We start from the raw sequence: 25,448 nt of genomic DNA, 5'->3' as shown, positions 1-25,448 counted from the left end.
TAAATAATTTCCTTTTTTTTCTATTGCTAGCTTCCATGCTTCTCTCAGCGAGGGACAGTTAACTTGCTCTTCGCGTAGGCGTTCAGCAGACGATAAGTCTGTGTTTACATAAACACTCGCCTTCTTGACTTCCTCCTCTTCGTTTTTCTCCTCCATAAGCATTAGCGGGGGGGGGGGGGGGGGGAAATCGACGCTGTCGTTTGACTGTGCATTGGCGAATAAAGTTTGTAAGTTTTCGCTTCCGTAATTATTTCTTTCTGCGTTTGGTTCTTCTGCCGCAGGATTAATCAACAGTTCGTATATTTCTGGAGTTATTAGGCAAGGCACATTTAGCTTATCAGTCACTGCAATTAATGTATCCACAAAATTAAATATATTGCTTCCATGATCTTTATGGTAAATAGGGACACGGCAAACTTTTGCTTCAATTGGTTGTCCGAAAGCAGGTGTTAGCAATATTTTACCTCCTTCTCTCTCCTCTAAATTTGGAATGAGCGATGAATGTACGATCGTTATCTGCGTTCCAGAGTCTACGATAGCTTCGATTTTCTCAGAGTTAATAAAAATATCTACTTTTTGCAGTGGTTGAACGATGCGTGATGCGTTCTGCGAATTCAGATCGTAGATGGGATGAGTCTACTTTAGCTACGATGGCTTCTTCTTTTGATGTTGTGTTTGAATTTTTTTGAGTTTTGGAATCATCCTTTCCCTTCTTATTTACTGCAGTTTCGTTCTTTCTTCTTTTGTCTGGACAATCTCTCGCGATGTGTTGATAATTTCCACAAATATAACATTCTTTTCTTCTCGCGTGAAATCTTTCGTGTTTTGGATATTCTTTTCTCATGGGTGGTGGAATATATTTCTCGTGTGCACATGTTGTATCCAGGAATCTCGGTGATCGCTTAATTCCATTTCGAACTTCGTCGAAAGATTTTTCTTTGGCTGTGAAATAAATATCACATTCTGTAGCTAATTCTTGAGGCTTCAGCCATTTATTTCCTTGGCGTATTGCGACGTGTGCAGCTGTTTCTTCATCTAATGCTTGGAATAATTTATCGGAAATAATTAACTCCTTGAGTGTTTCGAAATCCTTTACTTCTCTTGACTTGCAGTAATAGTCCCATGTAGCTGTTAGTCTTGAAGCGAACTGGATATGCGTTTCGCCGGAATAACGTTTAGTTTTTCTGAACAGGTTTGAGGAGTAGGTTGATATTCCTTCAGAACAAGAGTTTTCACTTTTTCATAATTTTGCAGATCTTCGTCCTTTATATAAACAAGAACATTTGAAGCTTTTTCTCCAATTAATTTCAATAATATTTCTGATTTGTATTCTTCAGGAACCTTCTTGTGCTTAAATGCTCTTTCGATAGAATCGAAAAATATATTCCATTCTTCTGCTCTCTTCGGTACTGGTATAGTCAGTGTTTCTACTCCTTTAATCAGCTTGTCCAGGGAAATTTCGGTTTCTCGTTCTGTGTTTTGGATTAAAGGTGTTGGACTTCTACTTCCTTCATTTTGAGTTGCTCGAATCTTCGCTAGTTCTATTTCGTGTTCTCTTTCTGTTCTTATTCTTTCTTCTTCCATTTGCATTCTTTCCATTTCTTCTTTTCTTTTTCTATTCTCCTCTGTAGTAATCAGAATTTCTTTCACGAAATCAGCATCTTCGATGTATTCCTTGCTATTCTGGAGTTTGTGTTTCAGTTCTACCAGCTTCAAATCTGGGGATGCTTCTTCGCCAATTTCCAATAGAACTGTTACTAAATCCTCTTTCTTTGCGTTTTTGAACATTTTCTTCTATTTTCCTTTAGAATCAAGCCTTTCAAACTCTCGATTAAATAATTCTCACGTTTTTACTCTCTTTTGCAAATGAACACTTCTTTCGTTAGTTAGGCTTAACTTTACGCCTCTTCCGTTTTCAACGCTCTAAGCTTCTAACCTCTCTGGTTTTCTCGTAAGAGAGCGTGTTGTGATGACTTCATGGTTTAATAAGGCACCATTTAGCAAGACGAAACAAACATTTATTAAATATATAATTCAAAGCATAATATAATAGTTACTCAGAGCAGTACGTCGCTCCTACCGCATAGTACAATCTACTACCTTCCTCTTCTGAGGCTAACATGCAACTCCTAATAAAAACATTAACCCTTCTCGAAGAAGAGCTACCTGCGCCAAGCATGCTCTGTTGATCGCCAAACAGTCGCCAGATATCACACACCCAAAAGAATGTCTACCTGTTTTTCAATAAATGAAATTCAAATGGTATTAGAAACTATTAAAAAAATCCCCTTTTTTTAATTCATTTTTTTATTTTCTAAAGTTCCAATATTGATTCTGGACACTTTTCTCCCCTTGATCATTTTGTTTCATACATTTGTTTACAACAATGACTTGCATTGCTTATAGTACTATGAATTGTAAGGGTACATTCAGTATTGGGATAAATATCCCTAATAATCTCTAACAATGTTTCCACCATTCTAATAAATTCTGATAGTAGTCAGCCCTTAATTTTCATACAGCCACTGTATTATTAGTGATTTCATTTCCTCTAGTGATACTGTCAGAGCTTAAGAACAAATAACCTGAACCTAAGTACATAAATATGGTATGAAGAATCTTAGAAAAAAGTTAAAAAACATGCATTGCATATTTTTAAAGCTGCATAATATAAACCATGCAGAAAGAGGCTGACCTGTATAAAGGAAAATAAAATTCATTATTTATGTATTAAAAATTAATTTTATGTGTAATTCTTTTAGAATTAATTTTTATTTTGCTCAATTAAAATCTAGTTTTTGAAATTTTAAGCCAGACTGTAATAAATCTGACCTAATCAAAACAAGAGTTTGTGAAATATTGAAGTATATCAAAGTTATTGCATTTAATTAATTTGATATTCTTTTTTCCAGCTTACTTTTATTTAAAGTACAGTAGTTAGATCCAAGACATTGTAACCCACCCTTAATTCTTCACAATGCTTGCACATATGCTCAAATCTTTGGCATCTACTTGAAGTTGGTGTTTAACATAAGCAGTTTTTTTCTGAATACTGCGGATCATCAGATCTTCAGTGCCAACACAAAAACTGGTATTGTGAAATATGTTCTTCCATTTCTTGGCAAAAAATGTAAATAGAATGGTACCCATGTATTTGTGTTTAATATGGAAAATGCAACATGTAAAAAAAGGGGTGTAATTCAGTCCTCTTTGCAGTGTTTTTGGTCCAGTGATATTCCTAGTGTACATGTGATTGTAGTAGAGGTGAAGAAATAAAGCATTTCCCTATTGATGTGTCATTTTAGCCTGAATATAAGACAGCTTGTGAGACAACTTTACAATATTTTTTTTTTTTTTTTTTTTTTACATATAAACTGTTTTAAGGTGTTTTTACAAGGAAAAGAAAGGGGTTTTTGAAGCGTGTCAATGAGACTTCCTAAACCTGTATGAACTTTATATGTTTAGGAGTTGGCATCAGAAAAACATTTAATTCTTTTAACTATCATATTTGAAGCCAAAATGAAATGTTTACTTTTGATTTAAAAGTTTAATGAAGGAGTGATAAAATGTCTTAACATAATTTTTTTAATCATTAGATAGTGTGCAGGTGTGTTCTGTATCTATTTTAAGAAAAGATACATTTTCTTATATTCTGGCTAGCACAATATTTTTTCAGTATTAACACTTTGCCTGTTGTGATTAATCCTCAGAGAAATGAATATAGATATTTATTATGTTTTCTGAAATGTTTTATTTTTTAACCTCTTAATGCACTTAACCAAATTGATTTGGATACACCAAACTAAATTATTTCTACACACCCAAATAAATACGTACAGGATTCCCCTCCCCCCCCAGATATGAATGCAGCAGAATATATTCACTACAGTTTTGTGTTAAAATAGGGTAAAAGAAGTTGAGTGAAAATAAAATAATAATAATAATAATAATAAATAAAATAAAAAAAAATGGCAGAAAAAGGACTTTCTTGAACTTTTCTTGATGCATTAAGGTAGCGGTCCCCAACCTTCACATTCTAGAATATCTGTTGGACGGCGGGCATCATTTCCTTTTTCAAGGTGAATTTGTAGTTGGATAGATTTAATAATACATGCACATAGAAAAGGAGATTAGCCGCATTTCGCTTTGTGCTGGTATCTGTGTTGGATGCAATTTCTATTTCATTAAAAATGAGAAAACTTTTACTTAGAATTTTATTGAAAACTAAAACATTTTTTTGAAACGATCGGCGGGTGCCCTAGTGCCCACAGGCATAGTGCTGGGAATCCCTGCATTAAGGGGTTAATGCTAGGTGAAAAATGAATTTCTAATAACTTTTATATAAGAAAATAGTTACGGTATTTATGAGAAGACTAGAAAATTTCATGTCTTACAAAGCACATACATCTTTTCAAATATTTCTTGAATTTGAGAAATTACCAATATTTTGGGAATTGTACTTATTATATCGTATAATGGGGAATGTCATTTTGGTGCTTAATGAATTATCCTGTTGGCCATTAAAGTTGGCTGCCATCAAATCATAAAAGTTGGTGGAGATCCTGCCAGAAAGTTCGTGGAGATTTGTGATATTTTGTATTTATGTTGCCAATTGCTCCTGTGGAATTCTGTAGGAATGGACTCTCTTTATTTAATACGCTATCAGTATTTAACCCACTTCATTTTTGTGCTTTGAAAAAGGGCTTTTGTTGATTTCTATTATTTTGTTTCTCAGCGTATAACACTATTAATGCAAACTTCGTATAGGTAACTGTTAATATATTAATATTTTGTTAGCTATATTCTGTTGGCCATATCATATCCATTAATGCACACTTTTTTATGGTAGGGTTCCGTAACTTTGAAATTAATCCAATGCTTGCTGTTCTGTCAAAGGCAGGCCACAGTTTTTAATCATTTTTCAAACTGTATGGAAAAAATACTGGACTAACAGTTAATTTATAAACTTGTTCATAAAAACAAAATGTGGCTTATTGAAAATCAGTCCAGATTTACATCAAATAAAACCGCAGTCATTATGAGTGAGTTGTTATACACCTATCCATAATTTGCTTAAAGTCTTGAAGGTTGGTGACAGTTTTATGGTCATTGGGATAATATTTAAATACCAACATTTCTATCAATTATCTCACTAATATAGCCTTATTTGTTTCTTTATTTGATAATTTAATTTCTAGTATCTTGGCCCTGAGATCTTTGAGATAGTTATCAACTTAAAAACATTTTTATTTTCATTCCTTAGAAATAGGCCTGATCATGTATACATTAGGAAATAAATGAGTTCCTTCTAGTGAGTATTTTTATACCTTCATTAGTATTGGCTGTATATGAATAAGTCTGTTACTTGAAAATACCTGAAAATATTTCATCTGAAATCATTTCTTCAAGTATTCAAAAATAATATTAAATAAACTTTCATACTTTAATGCTGGTGTTTAAAACTATACAGTTAGTAACAGGACTTCTCTGCAAAATACATTATTTTGATTACTTTTACCAACTGAGCAACTATATGAACAATTTTTGAAATAATTAGAAAGTGTTTAGTAATTGCCATCTATAGCAGATGAAGCATGTTGATAAGAAATGTAAGAAAATGGCTGTGATAAGTACGTATGTATATATATATATATTTTAAATGGGCTTTTTAAAAAAAAGAAACCAAGTTTATAATTCGTGAATAAGTATTGGATTAAAAAAAGAAGGAATTTTCATGCAAGCAAATAACAATTTAGAAAGTGCAGAGCGTGTGGTAAGGTCAGTGACAAAGTGTTAAATTGAAGGAACTGTCAAATATACAAATAAAATACTTTGTATTAAAACTTCAGGAGTTATTGAAATGCATCTTATTTATAATATAAATATAAAAAAAGGTAATGTTTATGTGAATTGCAGTGTGAATATTATATGCCGTTGTATTTTGTATGCCAAAAAATTGGAAAACAAAAGTGTAACACAAGAATTTTACAACTTTGTGCTACATTAGTTTACATCATATTCTTTAGAAGTAGTATTTTGAAATGTTGGAGTTCTGTCATCATATTATTTTGCTTGAAAATTTGCATTTGATCCATGCATCATTTAAATTTATTGTTGTGTCTAATCTCTCTAAGTATCTGAACATTAAATAAATATATACTCTTTGTGCCTATTCTTTGAGCTTGATATATAAGAAGTCTCAAATGTAAAAGTATGTTATCTTCATGCTTAAAAGTAAAGATGAGAATAATTTGAGAAATTTTTTAAAAAGTTTTATGAATTTACAAATATTTATGAAACATTAAAATCGTTTATAAATTCTAAAAATATATTATATTATGATGCCATTATAAAAAATTTATATGAAGTAATTTGTACTGCATATCTGACAGTTTATACTAAAAATCTCAAATTTTTTAAAATGTTAAAAGTAGTTTAAAGCTATTTTCAGTAAGGAAATATTTTGGAAAAATATCTCTTTTTGTAAAATCTCAGTGAATGTACATTTTACTATTACATTTTCAGTGCATCTTTATGATCTCATTAAAATAAATAACATTATCATCTTAAGTATTCGTATATCTAACATTTCTATGTATTTCCAAAAATTTAAATATGAGAATTAATTACTACCTTTGCTTGAAGTAAATTCTATTTTATTATTGAAATATTAAATTAGTACTGTTTGATTACTAATATGGCAAAATTCGCACTATTTTATTACTGAAATGATAACATTTTTAATGAATTTAAATATCTCATCTTTTTTATGAAAAGCTGTTTTTATTTCTTAAAAAAATTGAGGCCAAACTCATTGTATCAGATAAATACCAATGAATTATATTTTTGTATTTTATAAAGTATTTTCAGAAATCTATAATAAATAATTATCTATTGTAAAAATTGATGGAAAAACAGAAAATTTTTGTAATTAGATAAATAAATTATCTTACCACTTTTAATAAAATATATTTCAAATTAACTGTTATAGAAAATAGAAGGAAAATATAAATTTTTTCCTTTTCAAGAGTTAAAATAGCATTTAAAATTTTCACTTTGTTAATGTTATATCTATTCCTAGTAGTTTCTTCTGCCTTTTAATTTAACTTAAACATAAAACTTTTTATATACTAACTATTTATAACAATTTCCCCTTATTCTTTATTAAATACTAAGTATTTAAGAAAGAACAAGGAAAATTTGTGACATAAATTAAAATATAGGTTATTATTATTAATGATCAGTTTGTTTTCAAGGAGCAAGTTTGAAATTTGTGACAGCTTTGGTTTATTTTGCCTTTTATTTTTTAAACATCATATTAAACCACCATTAAAATATCTTATTTAATAAGATCAGAAATTAATAGTTATATAAGTAGTTAATTATTGTTGTATTTTGTATGTCAAAAACGTATTTTGTAATTATTGTTTTTTGCCGAGAAAATTTTTAGCCTCAAACTGAAAATCTATTGTTAAGAGCTTTATAATATATAAGGGCGAGTCAAATGAAAGTGAGCCAATGCAAATATATGACAAACAGAGTACTTTATTTAAAGGTAGTCTCCATGAACATTGAGACATTTATCCCATTGACAAATGAGCCGCGTGATCCCCGTCTCATAAAACTCCTTGGGCTGTCGATTCAAAAAGTCTGTAACCGACTCCTTCACAGCGGCGTCCGACACGAATCTGGTACCCTTGAGATGTTTTTTCAGTTTCCCGAAAATGTGAAAGTCGCATGGCGACAAATATGGGCTGTATGGAGGATGTTGCAGCGTGTCCCACTTGAACTTTGCCAGTTGTGTCTTAACCACATCAGCGACGTATGGACGAGCATTGTCGTGTAGCAAGATCACACCATTCGTCAATCTTCCAGGTCGTTTGTTCTTGATTGCGACACGCAGCCGATCCAGCGTTGCACAATATCGCGAACTATTGATAGTCTCTCCACGTTTAGCAAATTCAATCAGTAATGGCCCCTGACGATCGAAAAAAAAAGTCAATAGCACCTTTCCCGAGGAAATGACAGCCTTTGCTTTCTTCGAGGGTGGTGAATTCAAATGTTTCCACTGTAAGCTTTGCCGGCGTGTTTCAGGTTCGTAGTGGTGTCACCATGATTCGTCTCCGGTCACAATTGCAGACAAGAAGTCGTCACCCTCATTGTGATACCGGATGAGATGAGTCAAAGCAGCGCCGAACCTCTCCGTCTTCTGGCGGTCGTTCAAAATCTTGGGCATCCATTGAGCACACAAAAGCCGATAACCGAGATGATCATGAATTATGGTGTGAACCGAACCGTGACTGATGTTCACACGCTCTGCCAGTTCATCGATGCTTATTCTCCGTTCTTGTCTAATCAGCTCATCAACCTGTGCAATTGTGTCGGGGTGATTGCAAGGTGGCTTTGGTCCAGTCTTGGATCGTCTTTGCAACTTTCACGTCCTTCTCTGAACCGTTTGCTCCAATGCTTCACAGTGACCAATGCGATGCAATGTTCACTGTACACAGCAGTCATACGGCGACTAATTTCATGTTGGGAAACACCTTCAGCTGTCGAAAACCTGACCACACCACGCCGTTCCTCTTTTGGAGCGTCCATTATGTCACGCTACCGTCTTCAACCCAGTGTAAGAGCGCCTTAAAGAACTTTAACCTCACACTTCCGCGCCACTTTCGTAAATGAAGGCTGTCTCTGTGCTACGCGCATGAGCCGCAGATGATGGACTGAACCATTCTTGCTAAGGAGGGGTTGGCTCACTTTCATTTGACTCGCCCTTATAAAAGCTTTGAAGTTTTTCCCTTTCTTATCTTTGAATGGGATCATTCATTACTTTTATAAGAGATATATTGGCCCAAATATTAGACATTTCATGTAACAATTCCCAAGATGCATGCCTGGCTCGTTGGGGCAAGTATTATAATAATAAGTCGCTTGATGCCTTTTTCTGGGTTCATTTCTCTGAGAACAGACTTTGTGATTGATAAGAAAAGATGAGATTTCAGATAAGAAAATCTGATCTCCATTTAAAGGGCTATCATTTTACATTTCATAAGATTATACAGAAAGAGCATAGGAACCTGCTTTGAAGAAACTAAGCATAAACAGTTATTGCTGTGCCTCAAGTTTGATCAAACCAAGTGGTGACCGAGTGTCACCCCTCCATTTGCTGTATCAAATCACATGGCGAGTGAGAGTCACCATTTGAGTGTAAAAGGTTCAAGATACTCATTTCATTAGCAGATATATGTATGTTATAGTTTACAATTTTTGTATCTTTTTGAGAGTAAATGTAATCAACAAATTTTCCACTGTTGAAACTTCATTTAAAATATTATAATTATGTCCATCGTTTATAGAACAATTAAATTGTGCATTTCATCAAAGTTTTATTAATTATGTCAGCTGAAGAAACATCCAATTTTTATTTAATTATGTCAGCTGAAGAAACATTCCAATTCCAATTTTTTATTTCAGAAGTGAACCGAGATTTCTCCCTCCCTATTAGGACCATTAAAAAAAATTTCTGTGTTCTTTTCCACATGCCTTTAGCATTTCTATTTTCAGCATTTTGTCATTTTTCCATACCCAGAAAGTAGTATATTTATTATCTATTTTAATAACCTCAATATTGCCAGTAGTATATGTTATGTCTGAATTCTGCTTTAATTTTAACATCATTCAATAATATATCACTTTTAGATGTACGGCAGTAATATCATGGATTTTCTTCAAAAACTGGTATTAAGCTGTGATCTTCGCTGTGTTTAAAAATTGAACTTTTCTTGATGGTACAGCAAATAATATCTTCCATTTTCATCAAGAACTGGTATTAAGCTGCATTATTTGTTGTTTTGAATCTACTAACTCATTTTTAGCAGTTTAAAGAAAGCGAGGAGGATCATAAGCCATCTGAAATTGATGATGTTATCTGAATTAGAAAGAAAAGACTTCTGATAGACCTAGTTTTTCCTTTCATAGGAGAGCAATGTATGATTTCAGATTTCTGATATTATTCAGTCTAAGTCACGATAAAATAGATACATTCATATAGATAAAATAAATATAAAGTTAATAACTTTTAAAATTTCATTGTTTTCAAGAAAGATATCTAAGAACCTGATAGAATATATTTTCAAAATCTTTGTAATTATTTCTTAGTCTTCTTAATTTTTTTAAGTATTTACTTTTACTAACAGATCATTACAAAATTACAAATCCTTTCACCTGTCATGTATGCAGTTTCACCTGCTTTGAATATTTTGCTCACTGTAATATGTTTTGTAATGAAATAAAATTTATTATTATGCAAATGAGATGCCACACAATAATGGGTTGAATGATTTTGATGCTGTACTGTGAAATGAAACTAAACTTGTATGTCAATTTTATCTTTAAAATTTAGGAATAAATCATAAGTTTAATTTTTAATGTACTTTTTAAAAGTAAAATGTTTGGCTGCATAGTTTTATGAACAAAAAATATCTTATATTCGGGCCAATATAGTTCTAATCTTTCCAATTTTTAGAATAGTTTTTTAACTATAAATGCTTATTTCACTTTTGGAGGAATTTTACTTATTTAAAAAGGGTACCTTACCATTTATATAGGATTAAATAATTAGAACAACCAATACAGTATTATTTTAAAATTGTGAATTTTATATTAGAAGGAGATATAACAAGGGAGTATGCTTATATCTCTTAAAAACATTTCTAAGATTTACCTCCATATCCACTGAGAAAGTAAAGATTGCTTGTATGGAAATAGTATTTCTCATGAAAGTGCCATAGTGCCATTAATATTTCAATTTAGCTAGTGAGTACTCTGAGCACTAAAATCCTCTGTAGTTTTGTTATTTTTTTGCCGTATAATTGTTTGTGGTTCAGATTTTAGTGTTTTGCACTGTCGCTTAATGTAACAATGTTCTGTGTTGGATCTGCTGTGTTCTGAAATGTTTAAAAGTCCTCTATGTTGAATTTATCAACTAGCTTTGAAGACTAAGATATACCTCAAATTTTTATATGTAATATATGAACCTTGTAATTTACATTCTTATGTTTTGTCTCAAATCATGATTTACCTTACAGGGCTATTGTAAATAATATATTGGATTTCAGAATGTTTGAGATTCAAATGTATTGTGCATGCAATAATAATTGGTACCCCTCGAAAAGAATTGGAAGCTCCCAATGTTTTCTTGACATGCTACTGATGATCAGTGTGTGGCCTATTGAGCACTTAACATGCATTAAATGGTAGTGAGATTTAGTCCATACATTTTATAGTATTCCTGTATTAGTAGTCATCATTTATGCATTATCTGAGCTTATCTAGGGTTGTTGACAGTGGGAGTTGTATATGAAGAAACACATTCCTTAGCCATAAAAGGAGAAGGAATGCAGTGTATTAAATCAGGAGACCTTGAAAACCATACTACAAAAGGTATGGACTGAATCTAGCTGCTATTAGAATGTAAATTTTGTGATCAATATAGAGCATTTGCAATGTGTTAGGGAAACTTTATGAATTTCTGGCTCTTTCTTAAATATCCATTAGGATTATATGTGCAGTTCTTTTGAAAATCCTTTCACCTGAAATATAATGAATCGTTTAATACAATCCTGTGTGTTTCTCTGAAATCTTTTGTTTCATTGAAGTGGCTTATAAAACATAATATATTATAATTCTGTAGCAATCCTCCTTGAATAATAATTTTTTCAGTTTTTCTCTTACAGTTTTATTTTATTTATTATTTGTACTTTTAATTGTGTTGTTCTTTTTTTCCCCCTCCTTCAAAATGAGCAAGTCTGTACTTAAAAAGTAGTGAGAAATTGCTGATTTTTATTTATTGCTAGTATGTCTTTCATTGTTGCATTTTTTAAATGCAATTTTTTTTTTTTATTTAAAGTTTTTTTTTTTTTTTTTTTTTCCCCCTATCAGAATTTAAATAAGATTCTTGTTTTATGTACATTTTCCTTGTTTACCATGTCTTTCAAAATTATATTACCTGAACATTAATAAGACAATCATTAACATTTATATTTTTATTTTATATTCATTTTACTGTTTTTTGGTTTAAATATTTTCATTTTTGTATTTTATCTTAATAGTTTATAATTTGTATTTATGTTAGATTCAGCAATTTGATGTCCAAAGCTGTTTGTAGATCTAACTGCTATTTTTTAAATCAAAATGTAAGTCAACATAGATTTATTTGAGTATGCAATGCACAAATAAGGTCTTTTATTAAGGAATATATGAAGGAATTGTTCCAAATCAATAGTAAATGGTACTCAAAGGTATATGAATGTGCATAAATTAATTTTTTATAATGAATATTTTTACTGAATACTTTTCTAGTTGAGATTTTTTTTCATTTTATTTAAACTTTACTTATTTTTGTTTAAATAGCTTTGTTATTTATGTATTTATTTATTTTGGCATATTTTTAAATTTTAGTGATTAATGAATGATTTAATGAATGCTTGATTAGCATTTTTGCTATTAATTTTTTTTCTGTATTTTGATGCTTTTCTCCCATGCAGTAGTAGCAAGTGTTCTCATTCTTAGACTTTATTAGGTATTTCGTTACAAATATTTAACTGTACAATGTGGTAGTTACCACAGTTGGTGTTATAATTTGTTTGGTTGTAATAGTAGGTTTTATATCATTATTAGCATAGTATTTATAAAAACCGTAATATATTTTGTAAGTTTTTTAAATGTGGATTGAAAATAATTACATAGAAAGTGGTGCATTTATGAGATGTTTATGAATGCATCATTAAGTCTTTTTCTTCTGGGATAAGCTGTTCATATTAAAGAAGGAGTAAATGTAAATACAGTACTACTGGTCATATTACATATTAAAATTTTGGAGATCTTTTATATTTTGTAAATTAAAAAAATATGTATAAATTGAGGTCGTATGTTAAATGGAAGGTAAAAAAAAAATAATACAGATTAGTGTGTCAAATTACATTTAGTACCATTTCTGTGATATTACTAGAATACCTATTATGTGATTTGAATTATGTTCAAAAGTATTACATTTCAGGGGTTAGCAATCTAATTTTGAAAAATTGTTTTATAATAAACAAGTGGAAAAATTCTCAGAGCTCAGAACATCTTTAAGGGATTGTTAAAACTTAAACATTTGATGTGGAATTTGTTTTTTTATTTACATTTATTGCTTTATTGTGTACACGAATATTTTCTTTATTGAATGAAAGCAAAGCTATATAGAGAAGTGAAATTTTTTGATAGCAAATGATTTCTTTTTTTGCAGTTAATTTAACAGAAATAGCTTGAAAAGTCTCATTTATTACCATGAAATGTAAAACTTTTTCTGCAGTTCACTAAAAAGGTTCAATTTTTTATCACAAATTTTTCCTTAATTGTCAAATTGTTTAAAACGAAGCGTACTTGCAAGTTCAGATAATTAGTTGCTAAGTAAAGTTAGTTTTGTGGCATACATATTTACAGAGTTGCAGCGTAATGTCAGACATCATCTTTAAAAAATCATTTATTCTTGCTTAAAAATTTAAGTCTGTCTTAAAGAATTATGTAACAGAAATCAATTTTTATCTTCTGAATGGGACAAAGGAATTGAATTAATAAATTAATAAATTCTCTTTTTAAAAAGAGAAGCTATTCATAAAATAATTTTTAGCTTCAACCTGTAAGATATCCACTTTTGCATGGTTTATACATTTTTAATGTCTTGTGTAAATTTAATTTCTTTAATGTCTTGTGTTCGACTGTTTATGGTAAATGTACATTATTAAAAAGTAAAAAAAAAAAAAAAAAATCAAAAGAAACCGTTAATTATAGGAATTGAAGGATTTCTGTTTTTTGGTGGGGTTAAGACTGGTTATCTAGTAGGAAACATCGTAGCCCATCAAAAGAAGAAAGATAACAAACACGTGAGTTGGCTGGGAACATGTAATGTAACATGCATATTATGTATTGTGAATGGTACCTACATAAATTTCAGCTTTCCCTTTGACTGCTACGAGGTCATTACTCTGTGTTTGAATTTCGGTTTTGGTTTTAGTTATTGATGTGAATTTACTTCTGTCATTGCACATACATATGGTTGTTTCTGAATCAAAGTACCAGTAATATGTTCCTTATTTATGTGTTATATTGACATTGCTGAGAGAACAGCATTGTTTAATGAATGCTTGATTAGCATTTTTGCTGTTAATTTTTTTTCTGTATTTTGATGCTTTCCCCCCATGCAGTAGTAGCAAGTGTTCTCATTCTTAGACTTTATTTTTATGTTGTTAATTAATACATCCTTCACTGAACTATTTTCCTGCACTTTAAAATAGTGTATTTTAGATTCTTCTAGTAATTTAACTTTTAGCATATTCAAGTCGAGCATTCTATCGCGATTCTGAAACTTTCAAATTGTTTGGATATGTTACATATTTGCAAAATAGTTAGGAAATACTCTTCTGGAATTTCAAATCCTATTCTTGCAAGTTTATCTATAATTTTGGAGAAAGAAATCCTGCATTATTCATGCTCATCTTTCTCAAGATAACTTGCTTATTTTAGTTGTAGAGCCTTTCTGCTGATGAATTTTGTGCAGTTTCATTCCTGCTTCATATGATGTTTTACATTTTTTTAATGTGCACTACTTTACACCATTCTCACTTGAAAACAGCATATCTCAAAAGTTATATTTTACCGGTTTTCTTTATTTGAATATTAGGGTTCATAATTTTCTTAGTTACTTGAAAATTGACTAAAGCCAGGGGAACAAAAAGAGTAATTTTGCTTAGCTTGTTTTTGACCAAAAAGCGCAGACTTTTCCTTTACTTCTTAGATGTATATCTGCATTGAACTCCCTAGGGGCCCTGTAAAATTTTTTTACTCTCTTCTCTTTCTTCCTTTGTTGAAAATCTGGAGAACATGGAAAAACTTGCTAATTAACAAAAAGTAAACCTTACAGAAAAAGTATGTTAAAGAGCAGTGAAAGCTATTGAGTAATGATATCTGTAATTTGCTAATTATGTTAAAGTAAATATTTAGCAGATATTTATGCAGGAGTGTTAGGAAATATAAAATTTGTTTCATGGGCTCATTCAGAATAGATGGCAGAACTGGATCTTAAAGTATGGTACGTTGAAGAGGAAATGTGGGATCTGTGGTGCAAATGAAATGTACTTACTTTCATTATCATATTTCTACATTTATGATAGTTATCAAATGTATTTTTAATACATTTCAGGAACATTTATATTAAATTTTAAGATATATTTTTGTAAATTAATCATTTAAACCTACTAATATGCAGTACTCAGATAAAAAATATAATGAAAATTCCACTTTAGGTTGCCGATCCCTGTTTTATATTAGTAACGGAATCGATGTGATTAGTTTTATATGACTGGCAAATCTTTTGTGCAGTAATCATTTTTGTGAAGAGCTTTCTCCCCCTCAAAAAGTATATCTTTATTTTTTGTTTATTTAATATGAAAAATTCTAATGCTTGGTGTATCATTATGTAATAAGACAATCTGAAATCTCTTTTATTTGAATTACAGTTACATGACTTTTCCTGACTTAGTCTAAAAACCAGAACTTGATTTAAACAAGAGTAATATAGTGTTGTTATCAGCACAAAACAGTAATAATAATAATAATGTGAAACACACAAAACAGTAATAATGCTTTATTATTAATCTACTGTTGTTATTCTGTGTTTTTTTTTTTTTTTCAAAGTATGTAATCCATACTGTTTCCAAGTAAGGCTCACTTTTGAGAACAACTCTATCCATTATACTGACTGCATTTTTTACAAAACAGTTTGCTAAACTTTACAAAAAGTCCATGCTATCCTTCATTTAATATCCATTGCAGTATTCTGTTCTCTTTTACTATTTTTATAAAGTGAAGGATGCATTTTGATTTTCTAATAAAATAATTTTACTGTTGCAGGTACAAAAATTACAAATACATGTTTAGAGTTGAATAATTATATTTGTCTTGTATTGCATGATGTATATGCAATTGTTTTTTTTTTTTAATTCAGCCATTAATTGATCTTCAGGAAGTCTGTATCATATGACCCCCATTTAGTTCTGTGTATATTATATGAATGGGATTATGCTGTATTTGCTCTTGAAGTATGTAAAATGCACTTAATGGCACTAGGAGTTTTTAAGAAGCATTGTTTTTTGGTAATTACTAATTAATATATAAACTGAAAATAACATGATATTTTAAGTTCATGTTTATGTAACTAACAGTTCTCTATATATGCGTTCACTAGTTTAAAAAAAAAAAAAAAATACCCAGTTTTCAGTACAAAAATTTAACCTGTGTAATAGGGTGTATAGATTAAATAATCTATGTTGTTAAGTGTTTCTTTTTGTGTACTTATTTAATGTATTTCTAGGTATATATTTCAATGGTGTTTTATTTTACTGTGCGTACAATAAGCACTTAGTGGTTTTCCTTTGCATTTTTTAAATGAGAGAAGTTCCTAAAGCGTAAAGTTGAAAAATTAGTGTTTTAATTATGTGTACTTAAGGTTTTAATTTTATTTACTTACAGTAATTGAAATTTTAACTATTTTGTTAATTTTTTTCTAACAGCTTAGTTATCTTATGCTTATTTATTCCAAGTAGAATTATTAAATAAGCTGTAATTTGCCTTGTTTTAGTTGCAAGAAAGGGTAACAAGTATGGCTGAAACAATGCTTTTATGAGGAAAGCAAACTTTCAGTCAGAATCGAGCTTGTAAATAATAAGAATCTGATTACTGAGTGCATGAATTGGAAGGAAATCTGCACAATAATTGCATAAAAATGTGATATTTTTGCATATATTTTATTCCATTTTTTTTCTGTGATATTTATGTATAGAGTAAAACTTATTTTGATTGCTTCTTTTGATGGTTTTAATAACATCAACTTTATAATTTTATTCAAGGAAAAAAAAAAAAAAGCTTTTCTGATGTATTATACACATAAAATTTATTACATCTAATCGTGCATTTGTCGTGTTAATTTTGATCTGCTGTATTCAAATGTAATAAAAATGTTTTATTCTGTCTGTATTTAATTGTAAATTGGTTAAAATTATCCATTTTTAATATTCATCTTCATACTATTTATTTCATCATATTTCAATTTTTCTGAGTTTGCTTATGGTTTAATTGTGATACAAATTGTATTTAAAATTAATAAATGATTATCATGTAACAAATCTTTCTTAATACAAACAGAAATGGAGTTTTAGAGAATTACACAAATAATTCCAGGGATTTCTGTTTATAATCAGAAGATTAAAATTTTGCAGCCTTGTTTGATTATGCTTCTGAAGTTGATTTTATTTTGCTGTGTGACATTTTTCAATAGTGCAACTTTTTGCATTTGGGAGGGCATCTTATCCTTTTGGGTTGTAACTTATCTTGCTGGTAGATTTATCTATTTTAAAAGAACTTAAAGGTCAACAGTATGTGACAATGGAAATTGTTTACAACATGCAATGAAAGTAGGAGAACATAATTGCGGAACAGATCTCTGGCATATGGTAAGAAATGCCATGTAGGAAAAATCAAATCTAACACTTAAAAATTACATGTGTTATGCATGTGCATTCTGCTGTGTACATTATTAGCCAGTAGTTAAATATATATTCTGTAGGTTTTTTTTTTGTGGAGGGGGGGGGCTCAGCATGTGAGTTACCTGCAGCAGGTTTGCAGATTGAAATCTGCTGTCTTGTGGCAGTTGGATGGTCTTGGTCTGTCTGTGGGTCTTGGTAATGGTCTGTCTTGTGGCAGTTGGAGGTAAATATGCAATATGTCTTGGGGAGTCTGCGTTCCAGATTACATTTGGATCTGTATAAAGAACATCCTCTAGTTTGTGCAATGACTGCATAAAAATCTGCTTGTAAATAAAATTTGTTAAGATCTTTAGCTGATGCTGTTAAAAGTGAAAAGAACAAAAACAAAATTGTTGCAGATTTTGTACTACTACATTTCACCCCAGGTTATTAGACATTTCTTGTTATGGACTAGATGTTACATCTAAGGTAATTTACTCTCCAGAAGATTTCAATATACCGAGGGGAAATTTTTCTTCATCTGAGATAAAAATCCGTAATAAATTTTGTCATATTGAGGAAAGAGAGCATCCAAGTTGTTTAACTCCAAATCTTTTAATTAATTAATTAGAAGCAGAAGTTTTATGATGAATCTAGTTTGACAAAGTAATATTTACAAGATTATAAATTTCCATTAAACCTTTTTATTAAGCCTACATATGATATGCATACACTTAGATTAAAAAGGAAAGTATTTCTGAATTTTTAGAAAGGTTTTATTTGAAAATTTAAAGTAAAAATTTTTACTTATTAGAAGTAGTGGCTTGAAAGATGTGTACCAGTGTTCTGTATTTAGTTGCTGTCATTTGGAATGCATTCTTAGCTTTTGAAAGTAATAGTTCATTTAAAAGGTTTATCTAGTCCCAAAAAACTATTAATCTTGAAACACAATTTTGTGTTGTTCCAGTTTTTATTTGAGTCTCTTGTCGTATGTCAAAACGTAAGATATTTGTTTTTCATATTTAAACTGTCTGTTTTTGATTAATAAATTAAGCTTTTTTAAAGCAGTAGATGGAGTTCTTCAGAATATTTTATCTTTTTTTTTAAATGTTATTTCTATTCAAACAGATTGCTGAATTACTTAATTCTGGAAATGTCAGTGTAATTTCTTAAAGCAAAGTACTTTCCGACATAGAAGGGATATTTTCATTGGTGGTTTTCCGAGAGAAATTGTCTTATGTGTATTAATCATTGGAGAAAAATTCAGAAGCAGCCGATTAAACTGCAGGACACCGAAGACAAGGTGCAACTATCTTTGCTTGGGGTCTTGAAGCCTCTATTTTTGTTAGGCTTTAATTGGGGGAGGGGAATGTATGTAAAGTCTCAACCCATTTTGGTGAAAAGGTAATTATTTGCCATTTTTATTCTATGTTTGAGGAACTGGTTGTTTACTACAGATAACAGAGCACAGAATAAATTTCTTTGTGGCGCATAAGATTACGCAGTGAAGATGTTCGAGCTGCATTTGATTGTAAATTTAGAAAAATTTCTTTAAAGGCAGTATTTAGATAATCTTAACAATTGTCTGAGAACATGCAGTGTAGCAGACGGAAAACATTCAGGTAAACCATAATTTTACCAATATGAGCATTATTCCTCCATGTTGAGTACTGAGGAAATCTAGAGTTTCGTTATTGGTCTAAAGGATAATTATAAAGGGCACACTGAAAATGAAATGTGCAATAAGGAACATGTGTAGGAAATGTGGTTATTTAAACGCTTTTTAAACTAATGTTTAAGTGTTCATTTTATTATAAAATTATTTAGTTGCGCATTTTTACAATAATTTACCCATGTCACTTGGCCTTTCACAGAAGTTGCGTTTAGTTTCATTTTTCTGTTCCAGTAAATCCGATGTTGCAAATTATCAGTCAAATATTCTAAAAACTTAAAAAGAAATCTCTTCTTGTCATGATATCCAGTACAGTTGAACAAGATGTTTTTTTTTTAAATATATAACTGCTCATACGATGCAGAAATTTGTCTGTGCTTTGTTAGGTAGTTACTATTAATATTTTGAGAAATCAATTTTCGTTAGTGTTTTGCGTCTGTATTAATAATTTGATGCAGTACATTTGCAGTAAATACTTAATATTTGTACATTTTGGGTCACTTCCTACGGATTGCAACGAGAAGTCATCTTAACCCTTAAGTAGTAGTTCAACGAAATGAGTTTCGTTTCCAGTGTTAAGCAGTCAAAATACAAAATCGGTCCGAAAAATGTTGTCGTCCGCTTCAAATATAGTTAGCTTCCCTACCTGACACTCCATTCCCTCTCTCTACGAACCAGGAGGTAAGAATAATTTCCATCCTCCATGTCCAGGAAACTTATTGTATTAATTGGCAGTCCTGCGGCGTGGACAACCGAGTAACTTCCAAAAGCATCATAAGCTTCCGAAGAAGACGGGCAATTTGTTGTTTAATAGAACTCCTTGAAGGTGAAAATTCCTGTGGTTACTTCTTTTGTGATACTGATTGCTAGAATTGTTCACTAAACATCTAAATATACCTCACCGCATCCATATGTCATATTAATAGTTTTGAATTAAAGATGTAGCCATTATATGGAAAATATGAAAATCAAAATCGTGAAATCAAAAGGCGTTCAGGACAAAATGTATTGAATTACTTTGTGCATTTCATGTCTTTTTAATTAAAAATAATTTTTGTATTCATGGGAAAGGCACAGAGAATTTTTTTGCTAAAACCTATAACCGTACGTAATGTTTCTTAGCCAAACTTACGAAAGATCGATGAGCCATGTAAGATTGGAATGAGAATGAACATTTTAATTGAAGACCAGAGATTTATTTCATTAAGCGGGTCCTAAGATTTGATTGATAAAGAGGGGCAACGATAAAGATTATTTACTATCATATAAAATAAGTACAAATAAGATACTAAATGGAATTTGAAGTGTGGATATTTTTTAAAGTGAGAGAATTTCCTTTAAAATGGAAGTGGTTGGGAGAGGAATGGTAACTGAAGTGAAAATTTCGTTCCCTAGATAATCTAGCTTATTACTCTCATCTGTAAAATTCAAGTTAAAAATTTATTAAGTTAGTTTAAGATTTTGATTAAGATTTATTAAGTAACTTTTTAAGATTTTGTATTCTGCATGTATGAGAAGATCTGTGAGGAGGTGGAAGGTATGTCATCAAAGAGAAACCTATGATGGCTGTGGATATTTTTTAAAGTGAGAGAATTTCCTTTAAAATGGAAATAGTTGTGAGAGGAATGGTAACTGAAGGGAAAATTTCGTTCCCTAGATAGTCTAGCTTATTACTCTCATCTGTGAAATTCAAGTTTAAGATTTTTTAAGTAACTTTTAAGATTTTGTATACAGCATGTATGAGAAGATCTGTGAGGAGGTGGAAGGTATGTCATCAAAGAGAAACCTATGATGGCTGTGGATATTTTTTAAAGTGAGAGAATTTCTTTTAAAATGGGAGTAGTTGTGAGAGGAATGGTGACTGAAGTGAAAATTTCGTTCCCTAGATAATCTAGCTTATTACTCTCATCTGTAAAATTCAAGTTTAAGATTAATATTGAATTTATAGTTTTTGACATGTTGTAAATTTTATTACTTTTACCTTACCACAAAGTTTTATTGCCATTTGTGTTAGCTTGAATAGCTATTAAAAGAAAAATTTGTTAACAAAAGCAATGCATTTTTAGTTTTAGTAAAGCAACATTAGATGTCCTTTGTTTCCCACCTTTTTTTCGTTTGGCTTAACTTTTGTGGAATCCTTTCTTGTTTCTCATCGCATCACTGCATTTTGGAAAAGCCTAGATGTAAATCTGAAGAGGCATCAGCTCTTTAGGTTGCTCAAAGATTAATCATAAATTTGAATTTTTGTGCCGTATTCTTCAGTTCATACGTAGCTGAATATATGCCACATTGTATTCAAGACCTTTCTTACTGACAAAAATCATAGGTAATATTATTTTGGGAGAAAATCCCAACTTTCATTTCAACTTCATTTATTGCAAGCTCAAAAATTTTTAGTTTATGCTAATTTTCTAACATCTGGACCGATGAAAATATCTATTGCTCCACTTTACTTACTGACAGGTGAGGTAGCAACTTATTTTACATGATATGCAAAATATTTACCAATTTTTATTTCAATGCTTTCCCAAATTGTTTCTCACTAGACCCAATTTAATGCGAAATGGAGGTAGAAAAATTTACCCTTTGTCAACAAGGTTGGACATTAAACGTGTTTGTTGCAGTGATAAAATGGTTCATGGAGGTTTTTCCTGAAATAATTTTAGTTCAGCGAATCGGTTGTTAAACTGTAATATTTGTTTATACAATTTGTCACTATTAAATATAGCCAACTATCGCTTATTTAGTTAGCGAACTGGCTATTAAATTATTTGAACCCAACTAGTGGTTTGTTGCCATGTTGAAGAGGTTTTCTTTGCAGGCTAGTTTTACTTGAAGAAGTGAAAATGCATTCTTAGTGTCAAGATTTATCTTTAATTCATGGCTTCTTTCTTGGAAACGTTTGCTCTGTTGTGCTGACTTCTCACTAGCCAAGAAGCCTGCTGAGTAATTATCTTGCTAATCAAGAAATGAATACAGTACTTGTAATTTTCACAATGTATCCGCTCACGATCTTATGGTTTAGATTTTATTTGAGATTTTCGGAATATTCTGTTGAGGGGTGGGCTCCAACTGCGCGAATGAAAATCCCCCCCCCCCAGTCCTGCTGTAGTCCAACTGCGGGAATCAAAATTTCTTTCCCCCGTTGCATACAGGGTTACAATATAACTTTTCGAAGCCAATTGTAGCCAAGAGGAAAATAAAAATAAAGAAATAGAATTAACATATCAACAATCATAAGAACAAGTAAAAAATATCTAACAAGCAGGCTAATTACTTGAATAACAGTAATAAATGCGAGAGCTAACAAAGAAAATAAAAGGTATTGGTAAACATACATATTCGCATTACAAACATCTTTCATTAATTACAATATTAGAGCAAAGAGTATTATAATAATATCATAAGTTAAATAATTATAAAGCATACCAGTTATATTTTTGAATTATATTATCTGAACTAGACGGGAAAATTTAATATAGTTTACTGGCGTCGAAAAGATTATTCCGAGTCAAAGTGTGCTAGAAATATTTTTCGTTAATTAAAGTAATCATGTAAAAGGGAGAGAATCATGTAAAAGGAGGGAAATCATTTTGAGTACAGTTATTGCGATGAAGGTGCAAAGATTGTTAAGGCTCTTTTATGCTAAATTCAAATGACATTTAAGGTAGGCATAACGTTAAAAAATGTATAAGATTATTAAACTGCACTGATTTTTGAATTGTTTCGCTTATATAAGGTCTTAATAATTTTGATCCGACATCTCCGGTTAAAGGTTAAATTTTGTGTTACCGAATCTCGTAATGAATCGCACAGAAAATGAAGTCCATTCTGAGCATTTGTTTCTCAAATCGTTGAATATCAACTGTCGTCAAAAGTCCCTCCCCCCCCAAAAAAAAAACTCCCCTCCCGATAGCCCAAAATAGAAATACAAATATTATTCCTCTTATCTACTTCTGTTACCCGAAGGGAGGGAGAATTGTGCGGTGAGCATCTAACTCATTTTGTTATCTTCTATACCTGAATGGCAATCGTCTTATCACTATATGTCACGTCTTTCTTGAAAAGCATTCTTCTGTGCATGGAAGAAAGAAAGCTTATGCGTAGATCTTTCCATTACTTCGCTTTGATGACAAAAACGCTTTTAGATATAAGGTTCTTTTTTTTTTTGCTTTATTGACATTATTTCTGGTTCTCCTCTTTCACTATATCATGCTTCAATATGCATGGCATTTGGAAAAGGTCGGTAGGAGCTTTATTTCTATAAATATAATTCTAGGCATATGTTTCTAAGCCTGTAGCTATGAGGTTCTTTCTTCTTTTATTCTTCATTGTTGTTTGTGGTTTTTTCCTTTTCACTATATATTTTATTATGCTTCAATGTGCAAAGTATTTTAAAAGAATTTATTAAGAAGTAAAAAAAAAAGTCTGAAAGGTTTCAGATTTAACTCCTGCCCCAAAGGGTTTGTTAAGGGCTTTTATGCTCTCGCTGAGCTCACAGTCTATCAGTCTGCTGTTACTCGTACTCCTACTGACCCATTTCTTTTTGTCATTTTAGCTTTATTATCGAGCACAATTTTCTTCACACTTTCGCCATATACATCTCAACAGGAAAATTACATAAATTTAAAAAGCAGTATAAATGTAGAACTCCCTACATAACTAATTCAGAAGTCAAACAACTCGTTACCCAACGTTAAGTAACAGATGTTAAGTGTTGGCATACATTTTTCTATTTCCTTAGTTCATCATATCAATAATCAGCTGTCTTACTAAGATGGCTTTATAAAACTGTTTCTTTATCTTTTTATTATAATGTTTTGTGTGTTTACTTCATTTATTAAATATCACGTTCTTGGCGCTTAAAATGAAATAAATAATAATAACGCCACATAAAATTCGGTTAAACAACAAAATTGCAAAATATTTAAAGACAGCATATCTTTAGAATTTCCGATAGATAACCTCGCGATCTGGAGCTAAAAATGTTTTTTTTTTCTCCTTGCAATGTTGCCACTGCTAGCATTGAAATCGTTGAGTTTTTTTTTTTTTTATCAAAAATTCGTTAAAGTTTTACAAAATATAAAACAAATACTGAAACAAATTCAAAATTCGTGCTTCCCATGTTCGGGTGTAGGTCTACGTTATTCAAAATTTGATGGCTCTGTGCATCGTTGTTTTTCGGCAATGCGTGAAACATGCATACATTCATGCCGATTCGTCATTGATTAATTTCTTTAAATATAATACAGGGCGGTGATATTTGGTGACAACAATCTGAAAAGTGGTACGCGGTTTATAATGATTCAGTGCAAAATGCCGTTTCGAGACTAATATCCCATTCGGGACTAATGTTATCCCGTAATCAGACTAAATTCACCTCTAAAAATCAATTTAAAAAGATAAATTTAATGTTGCTAATTCCAAAACCATGTAGCATATTTGGGTTTGAAGTACGAAACTAAAGATGCATGTTTAGATAGACACATTTTTCTTTGTAAAAAGACATCTTTGAGAAGGTTTACTTTAACAGAGACTTGTTCATATTTATTGTAATTGTTGTGTTCTATTTTTGCTAACAGTATTATGCATTACCATTTCTTTTCCGAATTATCTCTATTAGCAATAACAACAACTATAAAAAGAAAAGGAAAAAAAAAAAAAAAAAAAGGTAAAAGAAAATTCTAGAAATCTGAGTTCTGAGGAGTATTTATTTGAATATAGCCATGGATGGACCAAAATTTTGAAAAATACATTTATTGATATAGAAACGCTGAATTAAGAAATGGATGCAATTATATATATTTTGATGAATGCAATTTTAGTACTGAAAGTTTAAGTGATGCACGTACGCAAGTGCTGGGGATTTCGAAAAACTGGCAAAATCCATTATTTAAAGTTGAAACAATGATTTATAAAATCGCTCAAAAAGCAAGAAATTTCAAAATACAAAATGGAAAGGAAACGTAAAACTGCATGGCAATCATCACAACATGAATATTATGCACAGAAAAAGTTAAAAAATATTGGTGATAGAATAATTTCTTTGGTTTTCAAGTTTTTTTTGGAAATGAATTTTTTCATTACTTAAGAATAATTTTACAAAATTCCATTTATCAAACAAACTTTTATATTTTATTACATTATTTACCTAAAGTATTTAGTGAACCAATTTAAATTTACCTCCAAGAAGAAATAAGTTATCGAGACACCGA

At 30.7% G+C, this 25,448-nt stretch overlaps 1 protein-coding gene across 2 annotated transcripts in view; it reads left to right on the top strand.

Moving 5' to 3' along the window:
• The window catches only part of LOC146996086 (vesicle-associated membrane protein 3-like), a 39,389-nt gene extending 22,316 nt beyond the window's left edge, over window positions 1–17,073 (top strand). For both annotated transcript variants that reach the window (XM_085819843.1, XM_085819842.1), the window contains exon 7: window positions 2,913–17,073. The gene's annotated coding sequence lies outside the window, so the exon portion shown is untranslated. The remainder of the gene's footprint in view (window positions 1–2,912) is intronic.
• Window positions 17,074–25,448: the final 8,375 nt, after the last annotated feature.

Source organism: Stegodyphus dumicola, chromosome 7, assembly GCF_044657685.1.
Source record: "Stegodyphus dumicola isolate Sdum_Otavi_A_Nest chromosome 7, ASM4465768v1".
Lineage (NCBI taxonomy): Eukaryota > Metazoa > Arthropoda > Arachnida > Araneae > Eresidae > Stegodyphus > Stegodyphus dumicola.
Note: the sequence above shows the minus strand (reverse complement) of the source record. Positions and strands in the feature narration are given on the sequence as shown.